Source organism: Lithobates pipiens, unplaced genomic scaffold, assembly GCF_037356315.1.
Source record: "Lithobates pipiens isolate NorthernLeopardFrog02 unplaced genomic scaffold, aLitPip1_a1.2 Scaffold_3, whole genome shotgun sequence".
In the NCBI taxonomy this organism is placed as follows: Eukaryota; Metazoa; Chordata; class Amphibia; order Anura; family Ranidae; genus Lithobates; species Lithobates pipiens.
In genome coordinates this window covers 189,618,302-189,633,719 of record NW_027507790.1, presented here as the reverse complement: position 1 = coordinate 189,633,719, position 15,418 = coordinate 189,618,302, and the positions used below count along the sequence as shown (strand labels likewise).

Below are 15,418 nucleotides of genomic sequence, written 5' to 3'. Positions count from 1 at the left end.
TTGTAGCTGCTGACTTAAAAAAAATAAAAAACGTGACCGGCACACCCCTTTAATCACATTTAAAGAATGGGTACCCTTCAGGCATAAGGGGTACTTGAAATATAGCGATAAATGTAAGTAGGTACATCTTGTTCATTTGCTTTTATAACAGCATACATAATTTAAAAGTTAAAATAAAAAGTTGGAAAATACTAGTTTAGATGAGTTGACATCTGCCAGCGATTATACTAGCTCTTATAAAGAGAAACATTGTTTAATCAAGTTGAGAACACTTGTTTAACAGTTATGTATCCCATGTTGAGGCTTAATTATAAACGAGGTGCAGAAAGCAATGACGGTGTGCAAAATGTCTTTCAGCCAATTAGGAGTAATTTGTTCAAGCTTGTCTCAGCCGAAACCTAAAGTGACTGAAAGTAAGCACCACAATGTAACTTAAAGAGGAGTTCCCCTTAAAAAAATTTAATAAAATTTAAAGTCAGCAGCTACAAATACTGCAGCTGCTGACTTTTAATAATTGGACACTTACCTGTCCCAGGGTCCAGGGATGTGGGGGAACGAAGCCTGCTGGGTCCCCCCTCCGCTCGGCGGCACCGACATTCTAACTGTGGGCACCCACCGCACATGCGTGAGCGGCACCACGCGCCGTGATTGGCCACGCAGTCATCTGGGACTGTCACGTGTCCCAGATGCCTGACAGGAGGGAGGGAGCAGAGCTGAGCCCTTCCTGCGCCGAGGGGAAGTGATGTCACCAGCCCAGGCACTGAAGGAGGCAGACTACGAGGGACCCCCTAGCAACATTTAGAGGTGAGTTAAAAAAAAATCCAATTTTTTTTTTAGGAATTTTAATGAAATTTTTTTTTCTGTGAAACACCACTTTAAGGGCCCTTTCACACTGAGGCGCTTCTAAACTGCCAGTAAAACACTGAGCACTTTTGATGAGCTTCTGGTTGCTTTTGAAGAGCTTTCCATTAATTTTAATAGAGAGGGGCATTTTTGGGGCAGTGCCCTGTCAGTGTACTGCCCCAGTGTGAAAGCATTCATTGATTTTAATGTAAATAGGTTTTCATGAGCTTTTCAGGTGCTTTTTTTAGCGTGAAAGTGCCTGAAAAGTGCCTCAGTGTGAAAGGGATCTAAAGGAGTTGTAAAGGCAGACTTTTTTTTATCTTATTTACAGTGCGAACTGTGAACCCGATGAGGACACTCATGCGATTGGATTCTAATGTGGGGAAAAACAAATCCCTGCACTATTTTCTGTTTGAATCCAATGTGAGTTCAACCATGTGAGATGCGCTCTTCCACTCAGGCCGTGGTTCTCGGCTCTTGATTGGATAGATTGATAGCAGCGCAGCCATTAGCTCCCACTGCTGTCAATCAAATCCCAGGATGCGGGCACCGGGGGCAGGGCCGAATCCGGTATTCTGTGTCTATGGACGCAAATGCTGGGCTCCGGAGCGCGCCCGCACGGTAACTCCCTGGGAGAGCGCTTCTCCTAGGGGGTTTCCAGATGCCAGGAGGAGCTGCGCGGGACGCTGGGGAGACCCCATAAGACGAGGGTTTGGGGCCACCCTGTGCAAAACGAACTGCACAGTGCAGGTAAGTATAATATGTTAGCTATTTTTAAAAAAAAAGAGGTTTTAAAAACCCTTTAATGCATTTTAAGCATTAAGATAAAAAACCTTTTGTGTGTAACAGCCACCCCAGCACCCCTCTAATTATTTGCCTGAGCCCCATCTCTCTCAAGAGATGTCCGGGACACTCCTTCTAATTGGCTGAGACACAGCAGCAGTGCCATAGACTACAATCAAATTCAGTCAGCCAATCAGGGAGAGAGGGGGTGGGGCCCGGGTCAGGCTCCGTGTCTGAATGGACACACGGAGCTTTGACTCAGCTCCAGTGCCACCATAGGAAGCTGTTGACTGTGGGGGCACTCAATAGGAGGGAGGGGCCAGGAGAAGCAAAGAGGGACCCTATAAGAGGAGGATCCGGGCCGCTCTGTGCAAAACCAACTGCACAGAACAGATAAATATGAAATGTTTGTTATTTATTACATTTTTTTTTAAATAAGATTTTACAATCACTTTAAATGTTTTTCTAGTGTATTGAAAGACCTCCAAAGTGTTCCCAATGGGCTCCCCAAACCCAGTCTTCTTCAGTGTTGTGCCTAAAAGCTGACTTTCTGAAAATTTGGCAATTGCATAAAAATTTAGGGGGCTCCTGGGGCACAGTGCAATTGTATTTTAGGAAACACTGTCAATTTCCCATTCAGAGCAGAGTGGTAGAGTCTCTTCTAAGCTCATCTTTCCTATACATCTAGTAGAGTCGGGAGCAGGGCCGTCTTTAATATTGATTGGACCCTGGGCAAAAATTTTCTTGCCCCCCCCCATACAGTTTCACTCTCCACCTGCCCTAAGACATACAATAAATAGCAGCTAGAATTAAAGTCAGTTTACTGTATCAGATCAGGCAACAATTACGATTGGTTGCCAGCAGTTACAGCATATCACTACTGCTTACTGACTGGTTGTTAGAGGTTACAGTACACATTACAGCTCACTGATTAGTTGCTAGAGGTTACAGCAAATGATTTCTGCTTGTTAATTGGTTGCTAGAGATTACTGTACAGTAATACTGCTCACTGTTTGGTTGCTAGAGGTTACAGCACATAATTTCCTCACTGCAGGGGGGCATGATATACATATGAATGTCCCCTTTATTTACATATCAATGCCACTGGCTGCAGCTATTTACTTAGTAATGCCGCCGCTATTTACATATGAATGCTGGTTATTTACATGTGTACACAACAATAGGGCAGAGCTGGGCAGCATTAGTACCAGCACTTCACACTGAGATATTGGGACACAGCACAGAACTAAAATTTCAAGGAACAAGGGAATTTAAACTAGGATAGTTGGCAAGTATGAGGCAGCTGCTTTGGGCCCCACAACAATGACAGGGCCTAGGGCAGCTGCCCCTTTTGCCCTGCCTTAAAGACGGCCCTGGTTGGGAGTCAAACTCTGTTTAAGTTTTATGTCAGATGGGGTCAGAACCTAAAAGAGTTAATGGCATCACCCCCTTCCATCGCATAACAGTGTTCAGACAAGGCAATTGGACAGAGGAAGAGGTCCATGCTACCACATACCCAAAAGCACCTGTCACGTACCTGGTGCTTGAGCCTGGAATGCAGGGAGCGGCCCCTCGTATCCCCTGGCTATTGAACCCCTGGAGGTGGGAACAGGTATTCAACAGTTCAGAGGGCACAAGTGCCTGGCAGGTGGTATTGGTCCAGATGATCAGCTGGGCACAGACAACAGGCTGGAACAGCGGATGGAACTTGACTGTAGCCGGTAGGCACAAGTGCGGAAACTGGCTGGTGAGCAGATGACCCGTAACACAGGAACTCAGATGGGTAGCAGGAACAGCGGTAGTCAGATACAGGCCGGGTCAGCAGGAGACGATCAGCACGGTACAAAGGGAAGAGGCAGAAACGTGGTCAAACAAGCAAAGGTCGTAGGCAGGCAGCAATCGATCAGAGTCAAGGGACAAGCCGGATGTCAGGAATCAGATAACAGGTTCAGATACAAATAGCACGGATCACGGACACGCTGTAGACCGGACAGCACGGATGGAAGGGAGCCTGTGACTTAAGAAGGCCTTAGGGCGCCAAACGGACGTACGACGGGTCAGCGCGCCCTCGCGCGTAGACGTGCACCCGTTCGTGACCTGCGTGCGTGTGCGCGTGCGTTCGTGTTGACGCGAACGCGTTCGCTGGCTTTAGCGCGCGTCAACGGGAAACGACGAGATCTCCACGACGGATCTCTACGGGTGAGTCTCTTGGATACGACCGGAGTGCCCGAGTGGTCATGACATTGCCCCCCCCCAAGGGGCAGCCTCCGGATGCCTAATCGAGCCAACTTATTCGGATAGGATTTCTTGAAGGCGCGGATGAGTCTTTTGGCGTGGATATTGGTCTCCGGCTCCCAGGAGTTCTCCTCAGGTCCATACCCTTTCCATTTGACTAAGAATTGAGTCTGGTTCTGCCTCTTCCTACAGTCCAGAATAGCCTCTACCTCGAACTCCATTTCCCCATTGATCAGTACGGTTTCCGGAGGGTTGGAGATTCTGTCGGTGAAGAGGTCCGTGACGGTGGGTTTGAGGAGTGAGACATGAAAAACTGGGTGGATTCGGAAGGATTCCGGGAGTTTGAGTTCAAACGCCACATCGTTAAGTTTCCTCTTAATTGGAAAAGGACCTATGAATTTTGGGCCCAGCTTCTTAGAAGGGCAGGAGAGTTTAAGGTTCAGGGTAGACAGCCAGACCCGATCCCCAACCTTAAGGTCCAGCTCCCCTCTTCTCTTACGGTCAAATACGTCTTTATTATGCTCCTGTGACCTGGCCAGGGTTTCCTGTAGGAGCTTGTTATTCTCTTCAAAGAAATTCAGGTTCCTCTGAACCGCTGGCACAGAACACTCAGGAAGGTCGCCAGACAGGAACAACGGGTGAAAACCAAAGTTTGCGTAGAACGGGGATTGCTTGGTGGCCGAATGAACAGTATTATTGTATGCAAACTCCGCCATTGGTAACAGAGAAGCCCAGTCGTCTTGGGAGAAGGACGAAAAGCAGCGAAGATATTGTTCCAATGTTTGGTTTGTTCTTTCGGTCTGGCCGTTGGTCTGCGGGTGGTAGGCTGAGGATAGGCGAAGGTCAATTTTCAATGCTTCGCAGAGCGCCCTCCAAAATCTTGAGGTGAACTGCACCCCCCTGTCGGACGTGATGTTGGCAGGAATGCCGTGAAGCCTCACAATTTCTTTTATAAAAGTGTTAGCTGTCTCCGCGGCTGAAGGGGTGCCCTTCATGGGCAAGAAGTGCGCCATCTTGGTGAGTCGGTCAACCACAACGAAGATCGTGGAATGGTTTTCTGAAGGGGGGAGTTCAACGATGAAGTCCATGGAGATCATTCTCCATGGTCTGTCGGGGACGGGTAGTGGTTTCAGAAGACCCCAGGCTTTTAATTTGTCGCCCTTACTTCGGATGCAAGTGGTGCAGGCTTGTACGTAATTTTTACAGTCATCTTTCATCCGTGGCCACCAGAAGGTGCGTCTGAGTAGTTCCAGGGTCTTGAATGATCCAAAGTGGCCAGCCAAGGGATGGTCATGACAGGAGGCCAGAACCGGAGTTCGGGCTGCCTGGGGGACGAAAATCCTGCTCTCATGCCAAAGAAGGCCATCACTGGAGGATAACGGAATGCCAGATGGAGGGATGGCGCCTATGGACGCCTGCTTAAGCTGAGAGATCACGTCTCCCTGGAGAAGAAGGAAGTTCCCAGCCGAGAGAATGGTGTCGGAAGATGGTAAGTTCTCCGGCTGACTGAACATACGAGACAAAGCGTCCGGCTTGGTGTTCTTGGATCCAGGACGGTACGTTATGTGGAATACAAATCGGGAAAAGAAGAGTGCCCACCTGGCCTGACGAGGCTTAAGTCTCTTGGCTGACTTCAGGTACTCCAGGTTTTTATGATCTGTATAGATCAAGATTGGATGAGTAGCCCCTTCTAGTAAATAACGCCACTCTTCAAGGGCGGACTTGATGGCTAAAAGCTCACGGTCTCCAACGTCGTAGTTTCTTTCAGCCTCTGATAACTTGCGGGAGAAGTAGGCGACTGGATGGAGTAAGGACTTGGGTCCCTGCCTTTGGGAAAGTATTGCTCCTACTGCTATTTCCGAGGCGTCCACCTCAAGGGTATACGGTAGAGCAGGATCGGGATGCTTCAAGATCGATGCGGAGACGAATAAGTCCTTCAGAGACTGGAAGGCCTTTTGTGCTTCGGGAGTCCACTGGAACCTTCGGTTCTGTCTGGTCAGCTCAGTGATGGGAGCGATGATAGCAGAAAAACCTTTTATGAATTTGCGGTAAAAATTAGCAAAGCCCACGAATCGCTGGACTCCCTTTCTATCTGAAGGAGCAGGCCAATCTTGGATGGCTGAGATCTTCTGTGGGTCCATCTCTACTCCTCTTACCGAGATGACCAAGCCGAGGAACTGAATGCTCTGCTGTTCAAAGGTACATTTGTCTGGTTTGGCATACAAACCGTGGAAGCGGAGACGGGTCAGTACCTTCTTCACGTGTTCCCGATGAATGGCTAGAGTGGAGGAGAAAATTAAAATATCATCCAAGTAAGTTATTACAAACAAATCTAGATAGTCCCTAAAAATATCATTAACAAAATGTTGGAAGGTGGCCGGGGCATTGCATAGTCCAAAAGGCATCACCAAATATTCGTAATGCCCAAAGCGGGTACGGAAGGCAGTCTTCCATTCGTCACCCTTCCTGATGCGTACAAGGTTATAGGCACCCCGAAGATCTAACTTTGAGAAGAACCTAGCAGATCCTAGTCTTTGGAAGAGTTCAGGTACCAATGGCAGGGGATAGCGATTTTTGATGGTAATCTTATTCAGGGCCCGATAGTCCACACAAGGGCGTAGTGAGTGATCTTTCTTTTCAACAAAGAAGATGCCAGCGCCTGCCGGGGAGGTGGAAGGCCGAATAAACCCCTTCTCCAAACTGTCATCTAGGTATGATTTCAGGGCACTCAGCTCAGACTCAGAAAGAGGGAAAATTCTACCGAAGGGGATTTCTGCCCCCGGGAGTAGTTCTATTGGGCAGTCATATGGCCTATGAGGAGGAAGGGTCTCTGCACCCTTTTTGCTGAAAACATCTAAGAAGGCGTGGTATTCCTTGGGTACCGCTAGTCGGGTATCATCATCAGATTCAGAACAGAGAAGAACCGAGGAGTCCCCGTCAGGATTCTGGCAGCAATGCCGGTGGCAGTAGTCCGAGGGGAATTCGATGGTTCCGGTGGTCCAATCAATCCGTGGGTTGTGTGCCCTCAACCAGGGCATGCCAAGGATGATTGGAAACAGCGGGGACTGAATAACATCCAGGCACAGAAGTTCTTGATGAGTCCCGGCAATGACAGCAGGTAAAGGACTAGTCTCCAAAGTCACCGGTCCTGAGCCCAGGGTAGATCCGTCAGCCAGGTATACAGAGAGCCCCTTCTCCCTTGGTCTGAGGGGAATCCTATTTCTTTGGGCGAAGGATGAGTCGACAAAGCCACTGCAAGCCCCGGAATCAATAACCCCGTGGGTTTGGATAGTCCTTCCTGGGAGCTGCAAAAGGACGGGAATGGCCAGATGAGAAGTGTTATCAGGCAGCACAGAGGAAGGAACAGGAGGAACAAGAAGGCACTTACGTAACTTGGCTGGGCAGGCACGAACAAAATGTCCTGGCTCTCCGCAATACAGGCAAAGGTTATTGGCCCGGCGACGTTGACGTTCTTCTGGTGTCAGAGACGGGCGCAGGAGCCCCAGCTGCATAGGCTCTGAGGTGTCCGACGTGGATGCAGGTGGAGCAGGGGGAGTAGGGTGACTAGGCACCCGTGGTAGCATCCAGATTGGACGGGTAGCCGTGGAAGAGCGTTCCTGGCGGCGTTCTCTCAAGCGCCTGTCGATCTGGATGGAGGTGTCTATTAGAGCTTCTAATGTCCCGGGGATGCCTACACGGGCCAACTCGTCTTTCAAGGCCTCGGAAAGGCCCAGGCGGAACTGAAAACGCAGAGCCGCGTTGTTCCATTCCGTGTCCGCACTCCAACGCCGGAATTCAGAGACATAGTCCTCCACTGGTCTACGACCCTGCTGCAGGGCACGTAGGGCTGCTTCTGCGGTAGCAGCCAGTTGGGGATCCTCATAGAGCTTGGACATTGCCTGAAAGAAGGTATCCACAGAGTCTAGAGCAAGGTCTTTACGCTCTAACAGACGGTGTGCCCAGGTCTGAGGTTCATCTGTCAACAAGGAGATGATGAATCCCACCTTCGTTGCTTCAAGGGAGAAGGTCCGGGGTTGCAAGGCAAAATACAGCTCGCAGAAATTGCGGAAGGCCCTAAACTTGCTTCGGACTCCCGTGAATCGTTCCGGGGTTGGCACCCTGGGTTCCGGTGGCAACATAACTACTGAGGGCGAAGCATGGGCCCCTGGGGCGGCTGGTGCTGAAGCAGATAGTGCCTGGACTTGTTCTTCCAGTCTTCCGTAGCCCTCCTGCAAACTCTTGACTGCTTGAGTAAGGCCGGCCAGATGATGGCAGAGCTCGTCCATGGGGGAGGCTCCCTGCGCAGGCTCGGACATGGCTGTCCGGTACTGTCACGTACCTGGTGGTTGAGCCTGGAATGCAGGGAGCGGCCCCTCGTATCCCCTGGCTATTGAACCCCTGGAGGTGGGAACAGGTATTCAACAGTTCAGAGGGCACAAGTGCCTGGCAGGTGGTATTGGTCCAGATGATCAGCTGGGCACAGACAACAGGCTGGAACAGCGGATGGAACTTGACTGTAGCCGGTAGGCACAAGTGCGGAAACTGGCTGGTGAGCAGATGACCCGTAACACAGGAACTCAGATGGGTAGCAGGAACAGCGGTAGTCAGATACAGGCCGGGTCAGCAGGAGACGATCAGCACGGTACAAAGGGAAGAGGCAGAAACGTGGTCAAACAAGCAAAGGTCGTAGGCAGGCAGCAATCGATCAGAGTCAAGGGACAAGCCGGATGTCAGGAATCAGATAACAGGTTCAGATACAAATAGCACGGATCACGGACACGCTGTAGACCGGACAGCACGGATGGAAGGGAGCCTGTGACTTAAGAAGGCCTTAGGGCGCCAAACGGACGTACGACGGGTCAGCGCGCCCTCGCGCGTAGACGTGCACCCGTTCGTGACCTGCGTGCGTGTGCGCGTGCGTTCGTGTTGACGCGAACGCGTTCGCTGGCTTTAGCGCGCGTCAACGGGAAACGACGAGATCTCCACGACGGATCTCTACGGGTGAGTCTATTGGATACGACCGGAGTGCCCGAGTGGTCATGACAGCACCCGTTATTTAACCAGGGCTTTAATGGAACAATGTAGTGGTGGTGAAGATGAGTATAAGGCCGCGTACACACGCGCGGACTGTTTGCCCAACCTTGTTCGTCAAACAGTTTCGGCAAACAGTCCGCTCAAAATTTGCATGAGCGGACTTGCCCACACACGAGCGGACTGTTTCAGCGAACTGTTTGCCAAACAGTCCGCTCAACTTTTGAAATGAATGGACTCGCCCACGTAAGGCGGAGGCAAATCCGCCCATTTCGAGCGCGTGTACAGGTAGGCGGGGCCCGCGAAGGAGACGTCGCGGGCTCCGCCGCCTGGAATGGGCTTAAAGGGGAACCCCTACGCCGAAAAAAATTGGCGTGGGGGTTCCCCCAAAGTCCACACCAGACCCTTGTCCGAACACGCTACCCGGCCGGCCAGGAAAGGGGGGCGAGCGAGCGCGCCCCGCCTCCTGAGCCGTACCAGGCCGCGTGCCCTCAACATGGGGGGTGCCTTGGGGAAGGGGGGGCCGCGCGGCCCCCCCACCCCAAAGCACCTTGTCCCCATGTTGATAAGGACAAGGGCCTCTTCCCGACAACCCTGGCCGTTGGTTGTCGGGGTCTGCGGGCAGGGGGCTTATCGGAATCCGGGAGCCCCCTTTAAGAAGGGGGCCCCCGGATACCGGCCCCCCACCCTATGTGAATGAGTATGGGGTACAATGTACCCCTACCCATTCACCTGTGAAATAAAGTACAAAAAAAAACACAACACAGGGAAAAAATATTTTATTGCACAGCTCCGGGGGTCTTCCGTCTTCGGGGGTCTTCTCGCCGGACTCCTCCGCTATCTGTGTGTAGCTCTTTTACTAGCGGAGGAGTCCGGCTTTCTTCCTCCCCGCCGCCGGCCTCTTCTCCCGACTTCGGGGGGTCTTGTCCCCCTCTTCGGTTCTTCTGCCGGGCCACCGCGCCTTCTTGTAGCTCTTTTACAGGCGGTGGCCCGGTCTTCTGTCGCCGCTGCCTTCCGTTCTTCTGTCGCCGCCTTCGGTTCTTCTGCCGGGCCACCGCGCCTTCTTGTAGCTCTTTTACAGGCGGTGGCCCGGTCTTCTGTCGCCGCTGTCGTCGCCGCCGCCGCCTTCCGTTCTTGTTCTTCTTCTTGTTCTTCTTGTTCTTCTCCAGGAGATGTTGACACGTCGCTCTCTCCGGCCGGAATGCCAGAGCCGTGCTGTGCGGTCACTTATATAGTGACAATGGGGCGGTGTCACATGGTATATGTCACATGGGTTGGTCACATGGGTTGATGTCACATGGGGACTATGACATCGTAAGGGGCGGGGTCACCATGTGACCAACCCATGTGACATATACCATGTGACACCGCCCCATTGTCACTATATAAGTGGCAGCGGAGCGTGTCCCTGGCATTCCGGCCGGAGAGCTCGTCGAGTCAACATCTCCAGGAGAAGAAGAAGAAGAAGAAGAAGAACAAGAACGGAAGGCGGCGGCGGCGACGACAGCGGCGACAGAAGACCGGGCCACCGCCTGTAAAAGAGCTACAAGAAGGCGCGGTGGCCCGGCAGAAGAACCGAAGGCGGCGACAGAAGAACGGAAGGCAGCGGCGACAGAAGACCGGGCCACCGCCTGTAAAAGAGCTACAAGAAGGCGCGGTGGCCCGGCAGAAGAACCGAAGAGGGGGACAAGACCCCCGAAGTCGGGAGAAGAGGCCGGCGGCGGGGAGGAAGAAAGCCGGACTCCTCCGCTAGTAAAAGAGCTACACACAGATAGCGGAGGAGTCCGGCGAGAAGACCCCCGAAGACGGAAGACCCCCGGAGCTGTGCAATAAAATATTTTTTCCCTGTGTTGTGTTTTTTTTTGTACTTTATTTCACAGGTGAATGGGTAGGGGTACATTGTACCCCATACTCATTCACATAGGGTGGGGGGCCGGTATCCGGGGGCCCCCTTCTTAAAGGGGGCTCCCGGATTCCGATAAGCCCCCCGCCCGCAGACCCCGACAACCAACGGCCAGGGTTGTCGGGAAGAGGCCCTTGTCCTCATCAACATGGGGACAAGGTGCTTTGGGGTGGGGGGGCCGCGCGGCCCCCCCTTCCCCAAGGCACCCCCCATGTTGAGGGCACGCGGCCTGGTACGGCTCAGGAGGGGGGGCGCGCTCGCTCGCCCCCCTTTCCTGGCCGGCCGGGTAGCGTGCTCGGACAAGGGTCTGGTGTGGACTTTGGGGGAACCCCCACGCCGATTTTTTTCGGCGTTGGGGTTCCCCTTTAAGCCCATTCCAGGCGGCGGAGCCCGCGACGTCTCCTTCGCGGGCCCCGCCTACCTGTACACACGCTCGAAATGGGCGGACTTTCCGAGCGGGAACAGTTTGCTCATTTCGAAAGTAGCCTACACACGGGCGGACTGTTCGCTCAAACACAGTTTCAGCGGACAGTTTTTCGGAATTTCCGAAAGACTTTGTCTGTCCAACTGTCCGCTGAAACTGTCCGCTGAAAGCCCACACACGGGCGGACTGTCCGCCCAAACACTGTTCAGCGGACAAGGTTGGGCGAACAGTCCGCCCGTGTGTACGCGGCCTAAGTGGGTTGGATAGGATGGGCTTTCAAGAGACTCTGAAAATGTGCTCTGAATACCCAAACATTATCCATTTTTTGAGCGATCTAAAATCTCAGTGCTCCCCTGAACAGAAGAATTTACTTGGGTGTGGCATTAACACGAATGGGTGCTTCTGCAGCAAGATATTTTCTCTGAGGTATCCCCCAAAATAATTTATGCAGACTTTATGATAGTACTTGCATATGGTCAGGAAGCCTCCACCTCTAAGGACTTGGGTGATGCCCAGAGTCAGGGAGAGCTGACATTCCTCCTCAGGTGCAGGTTACTAGGCATGGTGGGTGTAGTGCAAGATGGAAAGATGGGTGCCAGTCACTTTTAAAAATGAATAAAGAGGTTTTTATTTCTTATAACAGGAAATGTGGGAGAGAGGGTTAGGACACAGGACACCCTTAGGCAAATGCAATAGAAACTTGGCAGACTCCGCAGACAAAAATAGAACTAGGCAGACAGCAATACAGAAAAAGCTGAATGCAGTGATCTGTATCTTGTAGCAACTGTTGTCTCCTATGGCAACAACTTCTCCCACAGTATCCCACTGTAGATCTTCAAGCCCAACTCACAGTATTCCACTGTAGATCCTCAAGCTTAGCTTCCAGCTACCTGCTGGACTTCTCAAGCTTCACTCACAGCTATCCACTGTATTCTTCAAGCTTCACCCACACTACCCGCTGGGTTCCTTGGACTCTCAGCTACCCGCTGAATCCCTTAGGCTTGACTCACAGCTGCCCACTGTACTTATCTTCAAGCTCTACTTACTTTGTACTCCATCAAGCTTTATTCACAGCTACCTGCTGTATTCTTGGATGAGTCTCTACTGAAGCTTTTCCACTTACTTCACCATCCCCAGCTAGTGAAATGTCTGCTCTGGTACTCCTTCAGAACTCCATCCCTTTGACATCTGCCAGCGGCAACAAGAGTGGTTGTCCCTCACAACGATCAAGCTCCCCTCGGGCTGAGCCTCTACACACATGATTAGCCACCAGGCTTCATGCCTATACCTTGGCTGCTGCTCCTCACACATCCACCCAGGCCGCAGCCCGGGTGGAATGAACCCCGATCACCTGACTTCTTCAAAATAAATAGCTTATCCCAACATGCAAAGCGACCAAAGAAAACTCCTGCTAATTGGCTGAGACAACATATTTACTCATAAACTGAATTCACTGCAATTTGTCATCCTAATGCCAAAGGCAACAGTACCACCTATTGACAGAAGAGAGAGATACAACTTTAAACTCAAGCTTAGGGGGAAAACCAGTTGATCGAGACTACAAGTTAGCCAGGCTAGTTACCACCTAGCACAACTAAATTTGCTAGCAGCCCTGTTTAGGACAAGGGTGCAACATGAGGATTAGAAGGCTTGAGGGCTGACCATTAATTCTGGGAGGTGCAGCAAAATGAGCGGAGGCAGCTTCAAGAAGGACTGCAGTGTTTCTGCTGTAAAGTTGAGTATAAATTGCTCCACAGTGGCTGCAGCTACATAGATCATTGACATCTTATTTTTAAACTTGATTGCTGCTCTTTAAGAATGTGTAAATATTTGATTGGATGTAGTATGGCCACGGTTGCATTTTAAACCCCTCCCAAGATCCCTGGTGCATACAGAGTCTTTGCCACTGGGGTGATGAATTTTGCTGTTAATGGTCCCCTGAAATATTCACTCCTCAACTCAGATGTCATGGAAACTTTAAACAGAAGCGCTTGTGTACAGTGACTCTGAATATCATATATTGTCAATTGAATAAGGAGCTGAAATAAAGTGAAAACATACACCTCTGTAAATGCACAGTAATTATTATAATTGTTCCTTTTTGATGTAATTCAAAAGAGGTCTTGGAGCTTTTCCAGTTAAGTAGCTGACATTATCTATGAGCGCACTTTGTGGCTTGTAACATCAAGTGTCTACTGGATCCGCTCAGCAAGAGCTAGTTGTGCAAAGCACACTGACTCCTCTGTTCACATTTACAAGTGTCAATTACCTGTTGCTTTTCTTTTATCATTGTGAATGCTTTATTCATTGTGCTGCTGTAGTGGCTGGAGAGACACTGATGTCATCCTGTAATTTATAGTGCTGACTAGAATTACCTCCACATGCTACCTCATGTAGGTGTACATTTATTACTGTGCAATCAGAGCCAGCAACCAGCAGTCTACGCCGACTACGTGTGATCTGTCAGATGATGAAGGGAAATTAGATCATGAAGAAATTAGTTCCTTCTGGGTTCCTTCCTAGATGTAGGAACTGTGTTTTTTTTCTCCTAAGATACTTTAGACAGATATTTTTATGTACAGTGATCTTTGTATATTTTAATTTAATGTTTTCTTTATTGTGTAATGTGTTTTCAAAAATTAGGGTGGGCAAACTATTTTATAGTTCGAAAGACGTATTTAATTTAGGAACCAACAGAAACTCTTAAATGAATCTAAACCCAAGAACAAAAATGTAATGTAGGTTTTCAGTCCTTAGATGTGGTGGTTGCAATTTTTTAAGGCTATTATTAAATTATTTTCAACTAGTGATCCTACCAATATCACACTTCCTGTTCTAGGGTGACAACACTTATTCCTTACACTGTATCTTTGGAGGAACAGTTTTGTCAGCCTAGACCAGCCTTTCCCAACCTTTTCAACACAGAGGAACCCTTGAAATAGTTCTCCGGTCTCGGGGAACCCCTGCTAAAAAAATAAACATCTGCAACTCGTGATACAATAGTGTTATGGTCAGTGGGAAGAATGGTCCTTACACTTGTGGTCACTGGGAAGAAATACCTCCTTACAGATAGCTAGAAAGATCACTGGTGTCAGTGGGAACTTATTTGAGAGGCAGAAATTGCCCAATGCTGAAGGAAACCCTAGCAACCTCTGGAGGAACCCTGGTTGAGAATCACTGGCCTAGGCAGCTCTCCTGGTTTAGACTACAAATACTTCACCCTGCCATTACCATAAACCGATCATTCCACGAAGGGATTGTTCCCAGCATCCTCAAACAAGGCATCGTCAAACCTCTACTCAAGAAACCAAACCTGGACCCTCAGGATCCAAACAACCGTAGGCCGATTACAAGCCTCAACACCATTTCTAAGATCATGGAGAAAGCTGTAGTACATCAGCTACAACTTCATCTGGATACTCACAAACTCCTGGACCCGCTGCAATCAGGCTTCCGCCCGGGTCATGGAACAGAAACAGCTCTCCTCAAGATTTGGGATGACGCCCTCGAAGCAGTAGATGACGGAGAGCCGTGTCTCCTCGTACTGCTAGACCTAAGTGCAGCGTTTGATACAGTAGATCACAATACTCTACTCGTCCGCCTCACAGAAGTAGCCGGAGTCCAAGACATAGATCTCCAATGGTTCGCGTCCTTCCTAGGAAATCGGTCACAGACAGTGAAACTAGGAAAATTCCTCTCCAAAACTCGGGCAGTCACCTGCGGAGTCCCTCAAGGCTCTCCGTTGTCACCCGTTCTCTTCAACATTTACATTCGCCCACTCCTTCAAATCATCAGATGCTCAGATCTCTGCTTCCACTCTTACGCTGATGACACGCAACTTTATTTCCGGATCAATGGAAAAAAAGATCACCAACAACAACTTGAAAACTGCCTCAAATCAATAGAGGACTGGATGACCACCAACTCCCTCCAGCTGAACCAATCAAAGACAGAGCTTCTTATCTTACACCCAAATCATAAGCCCGCAACTAAAACCTCCTGGTCTCCACCAACCGTCTTTGGGCAGACTATCTCCCCAAAGACCAAAGCGAAGAGTCTCGGGGTTATTTTAGACGCACAAATGTCAATGGATGCGCAAATAGGATCTGTAGTCAGTCGATCTCACCATCTGCTGCGAATGCTTCACAGACTCATCCCTTTTATCCCAAAGAATGACAAAGCAGTGGTAGTTGGAACAA

The 15,418-nt window shown here is 50.2% G+C and overlaps 1 protein-coding gene across 1 annotated transcript in view; it reads left to right on the top strand.

The window, feature by feature from the left end:
* The window catches only part of ADAMTS6 (ADAM metallopeptidase with thrombospondin type 1 motif 6), a 441,127-nt gene that overhangs the window by 105,033 nt on the left and 320,676 nt on the right, over positions 1–15,418 (top strand). The window lies entirely within an intron of this gene.